Raw genomic sequence first — 14,697 nt, forward strand, 5'->3', positions numbered from 1 at the left:
CTCAGTATCGCCTACACACTGACTGGCAGCATCTCTCCAGGATTTTCTCTACCTGGAGATGCCACACAGTGAGCCTAGGACCTTTTGCATACAAATAATGTGGTCCATCACTATAAAAATGTGGTCCTTCACCAAGAAATACACAGAATTTAGAAATGTTAGAATCTCCTTTATATCTTCCCACTAAAATCTTGCCTCCTTGATCATGCAACAGAGGTCCTGATGGCAAACAGAAAGGTCCTGAAAACCAAACTGAGCCCCCAGGCTGCCAGCTGCATATCTCCAGCCTAAATCTAAGATCTTAATTAAATGAAATAAACCATAAACCCAAAATGCAAAACTACTTCTATCATCTTGATGCAGATATCCATTAAGCTTACATTTCACCAAAAAAAATACAGCACTAGATTTCCTACAACTCCTAACTGAACAAGAGAACTTACTGGAAAATAACCATTTTGCCCACATGGAACACTGAGTGATTGACAGGAGAAGAGAGCTGGACAAAATGGTCCAGTGTCTCTGTGTACATTCTCACTGTTCCGAGAAAAGTTTCAGAGTCGTCACTGTGCAGTGGTGTTTTCCTTTGACACTGTAGCCAGTTAAAACAGTATATACTTTTAGTCACTTTTCCAGCCTATAACATTTACAGCCAATTCCAATTTGAAAATGGCAGCATTTTGGCTGGTACTAAATGAAGCCTGTTGAATGGTAGTTTTTTCCCTGGCAAAGCTGACATTCTATATTAAGTTTTTACATTCATGGAACTGAAAAAGAAATCATTTATGTTTCTCCATTTCAGCTGGTAAATGTAGTTTGGAAGATTAAAGGGTAAATCACATTAGCCCCTCACAGGCAGAAGTACTGTGACATTAAAAGGGGGGGAGCATGCAAAAACTAGTTGCACCAGTGGCCCATCCATGCCCATTCAGTGATGTATGTAGGCTACATTGTGCCATCAGCTCCATGGAGGCCAGGAGAGCCTTACTCCAACTCCATCTATTAATAAGAAAGAGTGGTCTTTGCAAACTGAGTTAGCATTAGAATGCCACTATGGCCCAGTTTCAGACACAAATGAGCAGATAATCCATTATAAACGAACCACAAGGCACTTTAAAACTCTTCTACTAGTTAGCCAAAACAATAACAAGGTTTCTGTGTTCCATACTCAGCAAAACAGGGCTGTTCCAAACCAAGATTGTTCACTGTTGCACCTGAGAAAAGGAAATAGTTGTTGATGCATTTAACTGAGTTGTCTTTTTTCAGAGCAGATTCTTGATTGTATGTGCATTATGCTAAATCTATAGTTAAACAGGACAGTTCAGAAAAAAGCAATACTGATTAGGAAATGAGGTGCTGGGTATCACAAAATGTTCGCCGCTATGATTCCAGGAGAAGTTAACAGTGTCTAAGATGGACAGTCTTGTGTCTTGGTGCCGCCATATAAACTATGGCCTCTGTGCTTGTATCTAACATTGATCATACTCAGGACAGACCCATTGAAATTAACAAACATGACTACAGTGGTACCTCTGGTTACGAACCTTAATTCGTTCCGGAGGTCCGTTCTTAACCTGAAACCGTTCTTAACCTGAGGTACCACTTTGGTTAATGGGGCTCTTGCTGCTACCGTGCCGCTGGCACACGATCTCTATTCTTATCCTGAGGTAAATTTCTTAACCTGAGGTACTACTTCCAGGTTTAGCAAAGTCTGTAACCTGAAGTGTTTGTAACCCAAGGTGTTAGTAACCCGAGGTACCATTGTACTCTGAGTATGACTAATGTTGATGACCAACTCTTTGTCTAGTTTTTTGGCCTTTTTAAAAAACTAGCCAGCACACACATTTTAGCATGAAACTTCATTGCAAATTAGACCACAAAACTTTAGAGGCCATACACACACTGCATTGCCTGATTCTAAACAGCAAAACAACTTAATCCTAATAAATTGCATCATTTCCATACTAAATTGTATCACAGTTTTAAGGTGAAGTTTCCCCCTGTGATCAGTGATTAGCTATTTAAAAAACAATTATGCCAGAATATTACACTGCGTTCACTGGCAGAAGCACTATTGGAAGTGGGAAGGAAGGAAGGCAGTTTCTCAGCATGAGAAGACAATGCCCCAGGAGCCCCTGGGAAATCCTGTATTCCCAAGGGATAGTGACTTTTTCTAGCAGCCCGTGGGAAAACTATTTCCTAGGGGTTATTGGACCTTTCATCCTGGAACCAGATTGAAGGGGAGGAAGAAGGCAATCTCCCTCCTTTCTTCTATTTGAAACCACTTCCCACTGCTGGCAATGCCAGTCAGGTACGTAGGGTTCAAAGTGAATCAAGATAAGACGCTTGGGGATCAGATGATAGAAAGGGAAGGAGGGCTGAGGGCTAGGACTGGTGAGCAGAGCTTTCATAGGAATTCTTCTTTGGTTTGGAGGTAATCCAAGCCCAAGAAGAATCTGGGTCTCCCAATACTTAACATTTCTTTGAGGGAAGCATTACAAGCCCGAAGACTCATATCCAAATCCTGGAAGAACTGGCTTCACCAGCATCTCCACTTGCCTACTGCAACACATATACATAAGAGCAACGATTCCTCAGGTGCAATCAGTATAACCCATCACACTGAAGATCAGGCACACAATACCTCACATCATGAGCCCATGATATATGCCAGATGGAATTTTTCACCTGAAAATCTTGATGTTTCTTATCATTGTGCAGCTTGATGGCCATAGGCACTGGACTGGAAAATTAGAAGGAAGCTGAACTGTGACTATTCTGTAAAAAAGAATTAATTCAAGAAAATGGAACATCAAGTGCAATCTGTGCATTACTGATGACTGAAATAGCACAGGGACAGACTATGTGGGGGCTGTTGTTGTTGTTGTTGAACTCCTTTGAGGGTAATTAGATGTCAGCGTGAGACTGCTTCAAAAGAAAAACCAATCCTCTTTCAAGATTCTAAATCTATGGATACTGGAATCGTCTATAGTTCACTTTTAAAAAAAACCCCCACACTTTTTATTATATATCTCACAGGTGCACCCTTTGGCCTGGCACCTGGAGGATTGAGATTATACCCACCTGATTCCATTCAGTGGTGCAGGAGCAACAGGTCCTCCCAGACTGTATCTATCCCTCTATGTTTTAAGCTTTTTCCTTTATTTTGTTTTTGGCAAAAAAAAAAATACAGATAGGTTGGGGAAACATTAGCTTCAAAAGGACCTGTGCTTATCAAGAGCTGGATCTAGAGTCAAATGTTACTGGTTTCCAAGTTATACTTTTTCAGTTAAAAAAAAGGGTGCCAGGACCCACAAAATTGTAGAGTTGGAAGGGACCATGAGAGTCACCTAGGCCAACTCTCTGCAATGCAGGAATCTTTGATCCAACATGGGGCTCAAACTTACAACCCTAAGATTAACAGCCTCATACTCTCCCGACAAAGCTATCGACCCCCGCTCTTCATTTTCAAGTCCTTTTGATGCCAGCACAAAATGGCTCCCACAGGCAGAAAAAAGAGGTATACAGTCCTCCATACCAGTCAGTAACATCACACACACAAAAGCAACCCTGATTAGGCCAATTATGAGAGGGGAAGGGATGGAGAGAGCAATGCCTTTCATTTTGATAAGACTTGGTCACTATGAACAGATGCTAAGTAACATGGAAGTGTTGTATCAGATCATCATGCCTTTCTTGATTTTAGCTGCATGGAGAAAGGAGGCAACAGTCTGCTTTATTCAGTCTCAGCACTGGGGCTAAGAATAATGACAGGAATAGTTTTGATTGGTAGCTGGGGGGCTGCAAGGGAAGAATTTGGGGGGTTTCAGGGGTGATACTGTCTCATATTGTTGCTGTGGATTCTGGCACCATCTGCCTGTGTGTGCTTGTTTCTCTGCCTGCAAAACACCTGTTCTGCCTGTAGTAAATAAAAGAGATAATTACAGGTGCCATAAGGCTTCATCACTCTCTCCTCCGAAACAAACTGACCCTGTAAGAGATTGTCCTTAAGTTCCCTCTGCTTAGGGAAGAGAAGCCTAGAACAGTACACGGTGCAGTTTTCCTTACACAGCATGTTAAGAAACCAACTAAAACAGTTCAATCTGTAAGGCCAAAGAGCATGTCTAACCTCAAGCACATTTCAGCATGCAACTCTGGGGAAATCCTTTGAAGTGAATTTGGGTTGTTACTGCCATTTAAAAGCCAGAGAGTTTGCTATGTTAGTCGGTTCCAGCAAAACAATATAAGAGTCCCGTGGCACAGACAATCAAATGTTTTGTGGCACAAGCTTTTGTGGACTACAGCCTGCTTTGCCAGACACTATTGTAAAGTTTTAATGCCAGCATTGCACTGACCACTTTGCAGAACAGAGATACATTCCTTTGCCAGTTTCAGAAGAAAATGGAAGGAAAAGGACGGGATTTGATAAAGCAACAGAAAGATGCATTATAGAAAAACATCGACTGGTAACCAACAGCCAGGTGAAGTTTACGTTGGTCCTCCAAACATTTTGTGTTTGAATGCATTTGCTTGACTCAAAAAGGATGGTGAAAGTTGTCCCAGACACAGAAGCAGCATCCAGGACCACACAAATGCAGCACCATTTGTGTGGCCTCTCAGCTGTGGGGTCCTCTCCCCTTGGAAGTACACAGGGCCCTATCAATAGCAACATTCAAACAGACTTTAAAAAAACACTTAATTGAATTAATTCAGCATTTTACTGATGATTGTCTACAGGCTAGATGTTTTAAGGAGTGATCCTAACCCAGGCTGCTGCCTCGTGGGGCTGCATTGAGATTGAGCAGTAGGGCAAACATGACATCTACCACCCTGCTGCACATAGGCAGGAGAGGCAGGCAGGTAGCTGCAGGGCCAGCCAGGAGATGGCACAGCAATCAGCCCCCAGACCAAGTTGAGCGCCATCACCTGATGGCGACAGGGCCAACTTTGGATCTCTTGTTATTTGGCACATTCTTAGAATGACCTGTTTTGAGTTCCTGCACTAGCTGTCACTAGCAGTGACCTTGTCAGATCTATTCCCACAAACTTGCACATTCAGCAGCCAACAGGGGAATATCCACATTGGCAAAGTGATGCTTATGCCCCTGCATCGGCAGTGGCTGGTAGGGGGCTGTCTTCACCAGCAGACCTGGGCAGGGGGCTACCTCCCCCAGCCCCCACCTGGTGCAAGATGAGTTTGGTTTGCTCTGCCTGCTGCTCATTTTTAGAATTGTTTTTCAGTCTTGTTTTAATGGAAATACTTTAATAGATTGTTTGTTTATCCATTTGTAAGCCATCTCTTGCAGACTCGTGGGAGCTACATTTTATTAATTAATTAATTTCAATGGGAAACTTAAGCAACGGCAAGATAAAACGAGTTGTCCTTATAATTACAACCTTGAGTGGTGTGGAATAAAAGAAAAGGCATAATTGGCAAAATGCTTTTACTAAATTTCTTCAATAAATGTTAGCATTCAATTATAAAAGAGAGCTTTGTTCCATTATTAATATTTTACACCCAAATTAAAATAGTTACGAGTGCTCTTGGCTAACATTTTATTACAATGGCAAAACAAAAACCATTTTGCTGAATTTTCCTTTATTGACACAAACTGCTCAGTCCCTGAACTAACTTTACATAGAGGGGATTTTACAGTAAAAGGCAACTTTTCCCCCCACTGTCAGTTATTCATTCTAAATTCTCATTCTGCTATCACTTATCCTCAACTTCCAAACCCAAGCTTGCATATCTGGATGGTGTGGTCAATGCTGATTGGAGTGGGACCAAACCGGAAAAAGACATGAATGAGAGCAAGGACAGATCACCAGATGGAATGGAAAGGAGAGCCGTTTAAGATCAAAACCAGCACTTCGAATTGGGCTCATGCAGTTGGGTCAGGATTGGTGTCATTGGAGCCAACTCCTAGGTGCTGAGGTTCCTTCGTCACCCTCAATAAAATATTTGAGGGAGCTGGGCCTCTCCAAAGTTGATGGGTGTTGTCGTTCAAATGGTGTCCATGCACTGCATCTTATGCAAGACAGGGGTCTGCCAATATTTTATTCAAGTAGGCAATATTTAATTCAAGTCTGTCGATTTACCAAAGGCACCTTTCTAATCAAAGCAATAAACATCAGTAAAACAGTTTTAAAACAGGTAAAGTGCACAGTGCATGCATAGTCGTATTCTATGATTTTTAAACATAATAACTAGTTCTCACTTAAAATCTAAAGCCCATAGATTTCCAGGTAATTGCAAGAACACAAATAATTTTATGTAAAAGGGGTCAGTCATATCAACAGTATATTAGTAGTTTACGTACTCTAGAAATTGTTAAATAATAGTTTATTTATACAAGTAAAATACAAGTTTTGGAACCAGGTGAATACTTTTAAGAAGAAGAAAAATATTTTGAGAGGGTTTTTATTTTGGTATGAATATGCCACCAACAGTTTTCAGAGTCCAATCAAACAAATAATATGCCACTCCGAATATACTTCCTACCAAATTAATGGATGTTACACAAACCACATTCACTTAGCTTCAAACTTCACTTTTTTCATCTGGGATTTATGCCTTCTCTTTCTTGAATATCTTATACTCTTGCCTCGGGCTAATCCACCTCTTTTGAAAGCAAAGCCAGAATTTAACAGCTTTGCCTCCTAGAGACCTAATGATAGATGTCAAAAATGTATCATTAGGATTTTGTCCAATTAAAAAAAAAACCCAAGACTTAACAGAATGTATATGTTATACAACTTTCCCATGTTGGACTAGGTAAAAGTTTGGAATAATGAAAGAGAATTCCTGTTACACAACATCTCATATATCCTTGAGGGGAAAGGTTTACGACTTTCCCCATTCTAAAAACATATTATGCTTTCAGGTTTTATTAGAGTAGTGATCCTGATCCAGAGATCTTTGTGTACAGTGACAAGAAGCTCAACATGATTTGTCCATGTAATAGATAGGCATTATGGATAATACTTGATCAGAGAGTCAGTTTGGTAAAGTAATTAGTATGTCAGATTAGGACCTCAGAAACCAGGTTTGAGCCTTGAGTTCTTCAGAGTAAAGGCAGGCCATAAATGTAGTAAATAAACAAGGCCTTTTAGAATTGACAGCACAAAAGAGGGTAGATATGGAATTTCTTCCAACACAGCACCGTTTCCCAGATACAGAAGTTTAATCCAGATGCCACATTTGTGCCACCTTTGTGAATAAAAAGGTTCTGTAGTTTTTCAGGGACACGGATGGCGTTGTGGACCTCCTGGGCTTGCCAATCGTAAGGTCGGCAGTTCAAATCCGTGCAACAGGGTGAGCTCCCGTTGTTTTGTCCCAGCTCCTGCCAACCTAGCATTTCGAAAGCATACCAGCACAAGTAGATAAATAGGTAACACTGCAGTGGGAAGGTAAACAGTGTTTCCATGCACTCTGGCATTCGTCACGGTGTCCTGTTGCACCAGAAGCGGTTTGGTCATGCTGGCTACGACCCGGAAAAGCTGTCTGTGGACAAATGCCGGCTCCCTCTGCCTGAAAGTGGAGATGAATCCCGCACCCCATAGTCGAATTTGACTGGGCTTAACCCTTCAGGGGTCTTTTACCTCCTTTACCTCTATAGTTTTTCATTAGATCCTGTATTTTATTGTTATACTGATCCTAAATATGTGCAATGATTTCCAGACTGTGTTATTCTGTTGCAGCAAAAACAACAGTCTTTTGGCTTCTTAAAGACTAACAATCGTATTGTAGAATAAGCTTTGATGGATCAGAATTCACTTCACCAGATGTTGTAAATTAAAGTTGCCATATTTAAAAAAAAAATGCAAAATCTCCCCTCAAAAATGAAGTTTTTACGGTATCTTTTAGGGAAATTAGCAAAAAATCAATACTTCCAATATGGGCTGCCATGCGTATCTGGGCAGGTCTATTTTCTTACTATACCAGTGAGACCTCCCTTCAGTGGCCACATATCACAGATGTGGTTAAGTCAGTTTTGTGGATATAAAACTTGCAGGGATAAAACTCAAATCTCATCACTAAAAGTTGTGATACAAACATAACCTCCATAAGCAATTAAAACAACAACTACTTAAAAGTAACTTACAACTTTATCATGTCTACTTCTATTTGTAGGGAAGCTCCCCTTACTTTAGTAAATGTGTAAGGAGTTGCAACCCTAGACTTTAAAGCTAAGTGCTCAATTGTGAACTTGGAAAAAGACATTGACTGGATGGCAAATGGCCATATGTAAACTGAAAATATGAGTTTTGAGCAAGAATTCTACATGAACGTATTAAAATCTTATTTTCTCTCTTCCGATATGATTTCAGTTCTGCTAAGGAGAAGAAGCTGTATTCATTTCAAGACCCTAATGACTTCTGTTTGCATAAGAACTATGTAAGAAGATTTACAATGCGGGTAACCTATTATTAAAGTATATGCTAATGACTCTCAATCCATCTAAACTAAAACATCACCAAGAAAATATGCATAATGTCTTTAAACCAAACACAAAACAAAACCATTATTTCCTATTTTACATGTACAGTAGTTAATGTATTTCCTAATTGGCTATAAACTTTTAATGTTAAAATATATGGATTGTATTTTAATTTAGTTTTTAAAACTCATACCGAAATAGAAACATCTTCATAAATATTTATTGGACCTTTCAGATGAAATGTTTCTCTTGCAAACTTACAGCCTGTGCTTACTTAAAAGGAAGGTCCAATGATTTTAGTATAATTCACTTGCAATAAGAATACTTATGATCACAGTCCTAGGTTCTTACAATGTTAGGGAGAAATTATCCAGTTTTAATTCCGATGAGGGGTTGTGATCTCTCATTGCAGCTTGGCTTTCTGAATCATCACTGACAAATCAGTAAAATGAATAAATCCCTGCAAAGGTATCTGTCATAGACGCTACAAAAATGTTATTGGTAGACTGATGTGGGAATATCTTAAGGCAGCAACTGCCTACAGAATTTAAATACTATAGTTCTGTCGCTGATCTATAGCAAATTGCCTGCAATTATTTTCATACAATCTTCTTAGTAATACAGACTGACCAGGGACGGCAGCAAATTAGCAATATGGCCTGTCTAAGCATTTAGGCTGGCATCCTTCCCACTTAGCTGTAATCTTAACCCCCCATGTGGGGAGTAAGCCCCACTGAATTCAATGGGACTTAGCTTCTGAATAGACATGGTTAGGATTGTCGCCTTGGCTGCGAATAAGACCTACTGGACTTAACTGGACATGCTTCTGAGTAGACATGTATAGGATTGTGCCATCAATCATCAAAATTTCTCCAGCCATGCGGACCGCATCAAACCTCAACACATGCAGCCAACCTAATATCATGGGTACAGCAAGGGTCCCAGTCACACCACACCGTACCATCATTGTATTATTTATGTCGAAATAGAGGTGAGGCCTGCAACGTTTCAAAGACATTAACATCTAACAGTGATGTTAGCATTTTTCCAAATTAAAAAAATAAATATATCAGCCTACTGAAAGCAATGAAAAATATTGTTATGTCCAACACAACATGGTTTAGTCTACTTCTTAACAATGTATATGATAAAATTATTGTTGTTTCTTTCTAACGTTGCACATGTTTCACAAATTATGTACCTTAGGAATCTTAACACGTCTTTTTGTTCATAACCTTTCAGAAATTTGAAATCCTATCTCAAAATGCTCCAGTGAGGGATGCTTGTATTCAACATTTCTAAAATAAAACTACACAAGATTTCAGAAGTTAAGCTAACTTATATAAAGTTACCCGTATGAAAAGGAAAAAGGCCAGGAAACTGGTGGAAAGTCCTAAAAACTAATAAAAGTACTGAAAAGTCCTAAACACTAATTCCAGGAATTACTCAACATTCATCACAGGTTCATTAAAACGAGAAACCTGTTTGTGGAAAAGTATAAAACAGACGACAGAAAAACATATGCATATAAACCATTACTTGAATTTATGAAATATCGTTTTTATAAGGCACATCAATATGCATACAAGTGTACTCGAAACAACACAATCTATTTGCTATAGTTTAGCATTACAAGAATTACCCTTACTGCATTTACCCTTAAGACAATTGTGTGAAGAAAGTGATTGTGGTCACTGTTCATTGTATCTGATTTCAAGATACTTACATCTGAGGTCAGGGTGTATTTTATTCTTCTTTTTCTTTTAGCTTTTTAAAGAAGTGAAACTAAGGCTAACATACTTGGCCAAGGCCACACCGTGATACCATGACAGAGGAAAGACATAAACACACCAGATGTCCATGATCCAATGTGATGTAGTGGAAGTGTTAGTCAATGATGGTGAATCAGCTATTTCTCTCTCAATCTAACCTACCACACAGAGTTTGTGAAAATAAACTCTTTGGAAGAGAAGGGTGGGATTAAAAGGTAATTAAAATAAATAAATTTCTGCACACTGTTGCACTCTGGGGACCCCCCCCCCTCTCCTCTCACACACACACACACGAATTCCAGGAAAAGATACCTTAATGTGCTATTCTGAAAATACTTAGTAAGAAGTTACAATAGCCTCACTGAGCAGAGTGGGGCTTCAGAGTTAGAGCATCCTTGGGGAGTTGCATGGGCCCCAGCAGTTAACCAGGGCATGTGCAAGACTCTCCCCCCCCCCCCCGGCCCTGGTAGTCTAAGCAGCTCTGGATAATGGGGTCCAGTTTGCTATTTTAATTTTCCACAATGCCCCAAAACAGGGAGCAATGTGTGAAATTAAAACAGTAGGTATGACCCACCAACGCATGAAGCACTGTTGCCTTCTTTGCCTCCTGGTAAGCCCGCCGAAAAGAGAAGGCGGCCCACCAAAGAGCACTTAGGAACAAAGGAGGTCAGACATTGGTCCACATAGCTCAACACTGTCCACACTGACTGGCATCCCAGGATTTCAGGCAAGGGGACATCCCCGCCCTACTGGGAGATGCCAAAAATAAACCTAGGAAGTTGTGCGTGCAAAGCAAATGCTCTAACACTGGCTTATGGCCCTTTGCCCAGGCCACCCTCAAAGCTGGAGCCAGTTCTGCCCTAAGTAAATGATACGTTTGCACTGTCAAGAATGCAACTTTAATGCAAGCCGTACTGAACACACTAGAAATTACTTCCAATTAAACATATGAGAGGATTGCTAGAGTAGATGTCAGGATGATCAAGGAGGGCCTCTGTCAGCTGAATAAAGTCACTGGGTTGAGGAAAACATTGATATATACTTGATTTATATGGACATATAAATGATCCATTAAAAGACAAACCCTATGCACGTCAAAATGATATTCTGGGGATTTAATGCTATTACAAGTGTAAACATAATAAACAATTGTAGCAATGCCATGTTGCAGTAGGAATTCCTCCCCATCATTTCAGAAAAAAATGAGTTTCATACACCTAAATCAATTTAAAATATAAAATATGTAATTATTATTTTGATGTCCTTGAGAATGACATGGACCTTTTCAAACGTAGCTATTATGTACCTTCTTAGTTCTCCCTTCATTTATATCTATACACATAATTGTTTTATAAATATTATTGTATTTTCCCTATCTTCTCCATGACTTGTACATTTTAACACAACTTTAAAATTTTGGTGATCACCACATTTTTAAGGCTTACCGGAGAGTAAATCCCATTCAACTCAATTATTCTGAGTAGACATATTTAGGATTGCACTCCACCAGAATACATTTCAGCATTTTAGAGGCAGATATATTTTCTTCCAGCAAAAATGTAGCATAGTTGCTTGTTGCAATAAACACACATCATGTTACTTTATTCATTCTAAAATATATATATATATATATATATATATATATGGATTTTAAGTATTTTATAAAATAATTTGAATATTAAAATAGCTGTGGGGTTTCCCCCCCAAAGAGTCATTTTCTACCCATTGTACAGACTCTCCCCCCCCCCTTCAAAACAAAAAACAAAACCCACAGCAGCTATTTCCATAGTTACAGGGATCCAGAGTTATTCATCGTGGAAGTTTGCTTTGTGGAAATACATGTCTGTGTTAGGCACAAAAACCCAGAACAGCCCCATCTTTCTACAACTACGTCCTGAAAGAGCCCAAACACATGAATCAGTTGCAACAATACTTGCTGCCCCAGCTCTAAAATCCGGGTGTGCCTCACAAGCACACAGCACCTGCGGACCAATCCCATGCGCTCTGACTTGGAAGTAAAACCCACGCTGTTCAATGGGACTTGCCTCCAAGGAAGGGTGCAAGAAAACGTGCACAGGATGGCAGGCAGCCTTCCTTCTTTCAGAGGGAAGGGGGGGGGGAATAAAACAAACCGATCGGCTGCAACGAACGCATTTCTAGCATTTATACTAATCTCAATCCCAGTCCATACCAAGAGGCACTGAAGGCAACCATCCCAATGGCTCCACGCGAAGATGGGAGTCCATCCCACCTGTTTGATACCCAGGAAACATTCCCTAGCGCTCACCTCGTTAAAGCTTTCTCGTTACCTGGTTCACCCTAACAAGTGTATCCCACGGAACGCGTTCCTACAAGCGGTTTCCTCTCCCTCCCCCCCCTTTTTTTTTTTTTGCTAGCTTCCCAAGAATAAACCCAGTCGCCTCGTTCAAATCATTGCTGGATGAGAGGAACCCAAAAGTAGGTGATATATATACACACAGACACAGAAAGAGAGTTTGGTGCGTGTTATGTGTGTAGGATTCCCCCCTTCCAACCCTAAGTGCCAGCATCCAAAAAATAGCAAGGGCAAAGTAGCAGAGCTGCAGCTTCCCTCCCAACGAAATCCCTCGGGGGTAAAAAAAATAAAAAAAAAAAAAAATTCCCAAGGCATCTCGAGAGAGAACCCAAGACTGAACTTCTGGTCCACACACACACACACACACACACCCTGCTCCTCCAAAGGAGCCCATTCAGTTGCATGGGAGGGATGTGTCATCTGCCACCCCACTCACCTGTGTGCAAGATGCTGCTGTTCAGCAGCTGCTCCCTTTCCTCCTCCTCCTCCTCCTCTTTATCTCTTTGCTCCGGCCGGGCTGAGACTCGCAAGCGTGTCCCCCACTGCCATCTTCTGCTGGAGGCGCCGAAGCGAAGAAACTATGGGGGGGGCGAGGAAGGGGGGGGCAAAAGAAAGTTACCTGCCGCCGCTGCTAGTGCTGCTACTGCAAGGGGGCTTCATGTGAGCCTGGCCCCGGCAGGCGGCGGAGCAAGCCTTTCGCCGGGAGAGGAAGAGGAGGAAAGGAGGCGGAGATAGGGAGGGAGGGAAGCAGCAGCAGCAGCAGCAGCGAAGGGCTGAGCGCCGCTCTCGCAGCCCGCCGCCGCCGCTGCCGGTGGCGGTGTTGGCTCGAGGAGGATTTACTAAAAATAGCAGTCGATAAGGGGCGGGCGAGGGGGGGGGAAGGAACCGGGCGGGCGCGGGAAGCGGAGAGGCCGCCTCAGCCAACACGCCCAAAGAGGAGGAGGAGGCCTGAGGAGGAAGCCGCGCAAGGGGGCGAAGTGGGGCAGCGGGAAGGAAGGCCGTCGAAGCGGCTTCTTGTCAGGGAGAGGAGCTTATCCCCTCAGAGACAGAAACAAGGCAATGGTGTGTGTGTGTGTGAAGCGCCTTTCGAAGCCGCCCCGAGGTAACTTTGGGCGCTCGAGTGGGAGAGGGTGCTGCTTGTATGTACGCCCCCAAGGAGGTCTTTCTCCCTTCAGGCGCGGCGGCCTCTCCTTCCCTTGGGAGACAGGGAAGGAGGCTGGCGGTGTGTGGTAGCCTTCCAGGTTAGACTGTGCCGTGTGCTGTGTGTTGTCGAGGGGGGAGCACCGGCGCTGCGTTTTGGGAACCGCCTGGGCACGAAGACGTTTCGCCAGGCTCCGGTTTGTTTTGTGGCACAGTAGGCCTACAAAGTTAAAGCCCCAAAGCAGGAGGGGAGCTGACCTTTGGGGGGGGGGAGAGCTGAGGGCCGCTTTTAACCGTGAGGCGGAGGGGGGGGGTGTTCCATTCACGCGCACAGCAGGACAACTGCGCCTGCAGAGAACTTCGCCGAACCCCCTCCTCAGCGGGGTCTGGGCAGATTAACATCCTTAGCAAGGCGCAGGGTGGGCTGATTTCACTCTCTTGCTACATAGCACTGTCTACTTAAAATAAAGAAGCCTATTATTAATTGCTATCACTGACAAAATAATTTTTTTTGGGGGGGGGAGAGAACTTTTTGTGGATCCAAAAAGGAGTTAGATACTTCTCCTGTAAACTGGAAGACTCCCGTTCCAATCTCTGCTCATTTGAAGCACATTTTGACTCGTTTGCTCCCAGAATTGTAGCTCTGTGAGGGGTAAACTACAATTCCCAAGAAAATGTGCTTTGGGTTATTTGTTTTGAGGATGAAATGTGGTTGGGGTAGAAAACTAGGTCCATTTCTATTCTGACATAAGCTTTTGCTAACAGTCCACTTCATCGGACACAGGGAGAGTGAACCTGAGATGCAGGTACCCCCATCCACCTTCAATTCAGGGACTCACTTCATGCATCTGACCAAGTGGGCTATACTAAATTTGGTAAGTCTTACAGCAGTGACCAGAGGAGGAATGACCGCTGGGAGGAGCACAGAAACAACAAACATACACCTGCATCAGCACAACCAGATGCCTTCATCTGCCCTAGCTGCAGCAAAACATGTCTCTCCCATATC

The 14,697-nt window shown here is 42.2% G+C and overlaps 1 protein-coding gene across 1 annotated transcript in view; it reads right to left on the reverse strand.

Moving 5' to 3' along the window:
* HDAC9 (histone deacetylase 9) overlaps positions 1 to 13,002 on the reverse strand; it is a 416,015-nt gene extending 403,013 nt beyond the window's left edge. Inside the window, 1 exon segment of the mRNA XM_033164888.1 lies at positions 12,985 to 13,002. The gene's annotated coding sequence lies outside the window, so the exon portion shown is untranslated.
* Between the last annotated feature and the right edge of the window lie 1,695 nt (positions 13,003 to 14,697).

Source organism: Lacerta agilis, chromosome 12 (genome assembly GCF_009819535.1).
Source record: "Lacerta agilis isolate rLacAgi1 chromosome 12, rLacAgi1.pri, whole genome shotgun sequence".
Lineage (NCBI taxonomy): Eukaryota > Metazoa > Chordata > Lepidosauria > Squamata > Lacertidae > Lacerta > Lacerta agilis.